This window comes from Cydia pomonella, chromosome 8, assembly GCF_033807575.1.
Source record: "Cydia pomonella isolate Wapato2018A chromosome 8, ilCydPomo1, whole genome shotgun sequence".
Lineage (NCBI taxonomy): Eukaryota > Metazoa > Arthropoda > Insecta > Lepidoptera > Tortricidae > Cydia > Cydia pomonella.
This window is the reverse complement of record NC_084710.1, coordinates 9,166,669-9,171,361: the sequence shown is the minus strand read 5'-3', so window position 1 is coordinate 9,171,361 and position 4,693 is coordinate 9,166,669. Positions and strand designations below refer to the sequence as shown.

The 4,693-nt window shown below is 35.7% G+C and overlaps 1 long non-coding RNA gene across 1 annotated transcript; it reads right to left on the bottom strand.

Annotated features, from left to right (window-relative positions):
- Positions 1-770: 770 nt before the first annotated feature.
- On the bottom strand, positions 771-4,461 carry LOC133520499 (uncharacterized). The gene is made up of 2 exons (XR_009799765.1): positions 1,295-4,461; positions 771-882 (listed from the first exon to the last, which is right to left on the bottom strand). It is a non-coding gene; the product is annotated as an uncharacterized LOC133520499 (long non-coding RNA).
- Positions 4,462-4,693: the final 232 nt, after the last annotated feature.

Genomic DNA, 4,693 nt, shown 5'->3' with positions numbered 1-4,693 from the left:
CAAAACTATTTCTTTTCAGGGTTTAGTATTAGTTTTTAGCCCCATTAACTTTATTTTATTACTAAATTAACTTCACAATAATCAATGGAATTCCAATGTTTTTTTCTTATAATTCAAAATAAAAAATATATTTATTTATGTAATTACAATATACAATACAACATAATACATTTTTTTAGTAAAACCTAAACTAAAATAAAAATTCACCCCTCGGCAAGGTGCCGTAGATGCTGGCAGCATTACCCCGCTGGATTGCAATACTAATGCGCTGTGCGAGGAAGCTGCCAGCTCTACGGTCCCCAGTCGCATCCACAAGCCTCTTTGACAAAGCCCCAAAAAATTTCAGGGCACCGGGACCCCACAGGCCAAGTGTTTCCACACCAAAAGGGGTAAAACTATATTCTTGGCCGATGCCGCATCCGCCGCTGCACCCGGTGAGACGGAAGTTAGATTAGATTTACCACATTACACATTATGGTTAAAAACGCGCTGGTAGTAAATAATTTTTTTGTCTACAAATCGGTATATAATTTTTTTTTTAGTTATACACTTTAATTAGATATGAGTCCCTTAACTTTAAACTCTGATAAATCCACCATGATTAAAGAGTATATAATATAAAGGTAGTATGAATTTATCCGAGTGAGAAGTTAAGCGACTCATAGTCCCAAAACTAAGTTAACTTCTACTACAATCCACCGAAAAACTACTTGACCAACCAGAATTAAGATAGTAAAACTGTGGCAGGATAATAAAGTAAACACAAAAAAGTCAGTTAATTAATTTTATTGCAACAAACACACATCCTAGTGTAGCGACCGTTACTCGTCAGCATCGGCAGCCGGTTCCCTGTTCTGACGTCAACAGACAGGTCCCATCGTTCTGCAGACAAGAGAAACAAAAAGATTAGCATCGAGAATTTTATCACACGTTTTGTTATTTATGAGATGACGTCTGATTTTCATTAGTTGGTCGATTAATGTCGAAGAAAAAAGTTATGACTTTTATGTATTTGAAAGTCTGGCTGACATATTAAGTTAATTTCTATCAAGTATATAGTTACAAATCAGAGTCTTATTACTTTGAAAGAAATTATAAGAGTTAATTATAGTATCTAAAATTAAACAATACAAACTTCTGGGGATATATCTAGAGATATTTGTAATTAGGGAGTTATTCCTTAAGACCAAGGTAAAATTTTTATGAATGTTTTGAACTCTTATAAAAATAAATCGAAAATAACAGGGTGCAAAAAGCGGACGTTAAAGGGCATGTAAGAAATACTGAAACCAACCTGTTCATAATAACAGCATCTCCAAAATTATTCACTGGTATCAATTCGCCACAGACTCCTTCATCTCTGCCTGGTGAAGCGGGGCATGAACTCCGAGCTGGAGGACGACGCCACCGAGGACGTGCTCCCAGACACAGTCCCTCCGATCTTGGTTAGGTCCTTCTTCTTGCGAAAGCTGAGCCTGGCCTCCTTCCCGATGAAGCGGTCTAAGACTTGCCTCAGCGCCGAGTGCTTCCTCTCAAATGGATTGGTAAACATGGTCACTGCACTTCCAAAGCACTTCACAGTCACAGTAGCGCGTTCGACGAGTGTCAATGCGGTTCTGAAGTGGGCGCGTCGCGCGTGCCTTTATATAAGAACTGGCCACTTGCGTATGAGCGCGGGTCATAACCTAATAGGTACGATAATATTATGATCGATTCTAACGATCACAAATGAAAACAATAATTAATAAATACTTTTGTTTCTGACGAAGGGGGTTTTTTTCAAATAAACAGTTTCTTACGGATACGGATTTTCATGCGTAAATATTTTAATGGCGGTTAAGCATCGCGCACATATAAGCTAGATTGTATGCAATATATAATGGTAAATCGAATACAACCAGTAAAAAGGAATCAAATATATATGTTTTTATTTACCAGAGTGCACCATAGGTAGGCCCTACTACAAACAATATTTTAAACAAAGGAAAATTTATTTCTATTGTTTTCTGAATATTAGAAAATAAATAGTTAATTTAAATGAAATAGTTTAGTTATTTTCTAAATAAATATTTAATAATTCTGCGACGGAGCAAGTATTAACTGTACCTACTCTGTAATGTGATCCATTCGTTCATGATTAGATACATACTCGTCGATGATTTTTTGGCTTGAAAGATGCCGTGAGATTATCATCAGTCATGTTGGCGATAATAAAATTGCCTAGTTAATGATTGTTAGTCAACCGACAACAATTGATATACGGAATAAGTGGACGATTCCACTTTTTGTTCTTGTATTTACAACAATGTTGATAAGTAGATCAATTTGGAATGGACAACTCCCAAGGATATATAATCTTTAAGAACTAGGTGTATCGTACTTACGTCACTAACAGATAGGTTCCTAAATTGGTCAATAAATATCAGCTATTTTTTATTTCTCATAGCTGACTAGTTCGTTTAATAAGTAGGTATCTATCTAAATATTCAGGGTATTTACATACTAGATATATACACTCTCAAGGTTTATCATTATTATTTAAGGATAATAATAAAATACTTAGGTACATAATGCGCTGCGCGATAATAAGCGAAAATCGAATAATTTTTCATATAATTATAAAGCATTATCGGATTAGGCAATGAATATAGTAACATTTTTTCGTTACTTTTATTACAAAACACGTTGTTTTTTTTTCATAGGGAGTTAAATTGAGTTAGGTACATAGCCCTTGGCAAAGTTTCTGGGAAAAACCTTCAGCATGTCAAGGCTCTCTAGATGAGTCATTGGTCAGTAACATCGCAGTACAATGAACGTGTAAATAGTCGTCACATTTAAGAGTACCTCTAATGAAGCAAAAGGGATTTACGTCAGTCGCGCGCGTCACGATTAGCCAACACGGTTTTTAGGTTAGTCCCTACCTGTGGTCAGAAAACCCGGTAAGTGTAACGTAGGTACGATTGGCTACGTGACTGGACCTGCCACGTAGATACTCGTAATCGTACCACCATCACGCACTTTTGTCGATAAGAGGCAAAAACTTTTGTCGGCAAAAACATTTTTTCCCGGCAAGGGGAGATGTAAAAATTTATCACGCGCTTGTAATAAAGAAAGCCTGAAATATTTATTTTTACCGATCTCTTGTGAAGCATTCTGTTTAGACTTAGCTGAAAGTAAAAAACGTGAGTGGTGCGTTTTTACGATTTTTGTTTAATCTTGATAAACATTATTCAGACTATTCGTAGAAATGCACCTAAATTATGGCACTAAAGTTTTATCTTACATTTTATTTTTTGTACTTTAATAAAGTATCGCAACATGACGTGGCGTTAAATAAAATCAATATACTTTGACGATTGGTCTGGCGTAGTGGGTAGTGAGTGACCCTGCCTATCAAGCCGATGTTCGGTTCGAATCCCGGTAAGGGCATTTATTTGTGTGATGAACACAGTGTTCCTGAGTCATGGGTGTTTTTTATGTATATAAGTATACACCGTATTTACCTATGAGTATATACGAATGTATATCGTCGCCTAGTACCCATAGTACAAGCTTTGTAAGATTGTATCCAAATATTAATTAATTAATTTAGACATTTATCCCAGCACTAATGTCATGAAACTCCTTGATATTTTATTACTTCATTATAATCGTATCTCCGCCCCAAAACAGAAGTTTTGTCTCTCGTAAGTTGACTTGTGATAACCCTTTGTATCTATTTTGTCATTTGTTCGGTACACGCAACTGTGTGTGTTATTTTAGTTCTGATCCGGGTGTACAGAGATTTTTCATCAAAGCAGGTTATAAATGTTATAATACACACCAACTATATATTGCTGTGCCAGGGATTTAACACTGCGGTCGATAAATAACAATTAGGTACTTATTTAATTATTGTTGGTGGAAAGTACGCAAATACTTCTGACCAAAGAGAATTGATTGTAATAGAGAGATAAAGTCTAAGAAAAAACGTGCCCCTTAGTTTGACATTCAAAAGAGATGGCGCTGAACTGCGCCATGTCTTGTGGTCACTGAAATGTCAAACGTCAACTTTGTATAATCAGAGTTACCGCAAACTGTATCGAGCTGTACGGCGCCATCTTGTTTACATACCTATCAAATTCGAAGCACGAAATTGTCTTAGATTTTACGCATCTTACTTAGTCAATGTATCTTTGCTTCTGACGCACCTATTGACTTAAAACTGAATTTCATTAACATGTTTGTGCAATAATACTTACACGCTGTTCTTTAAACTCCTTTAACTTCGGGGTATGGCTAAGTACATTTAAGGAAACTAAATGGCATTGTTAATCTTTTTTTCGTTAAAACTAATTACCTAATAATGTTGTTGTAACACGGACATTATAATTTAAATCAACCAAACAATTGAAAACTATGACATGTCAATGACATTTCGAATATCGATAGTCCGGAGATAGCACTTGCGTTAAGTAGCAAATGGATGGTTGTTGTTGAGATTCAAGATGGCGAAGACGTCTCGAGAATATTTTTTTGTGTTTTGCTCATTTATGTTGTTCAAAGTGTAGTATTGATAGCTTATTATGCAGTGAACTATCGTGGAAGTGTGCAGTTAATGAAAAACTAATCTTGAAACGCGTTTAACCATGTTTTAATCAACATCCGGCAATCCATCGTGGCTTTTAGTAAAGTCCAGCTATCTCTTTACTAA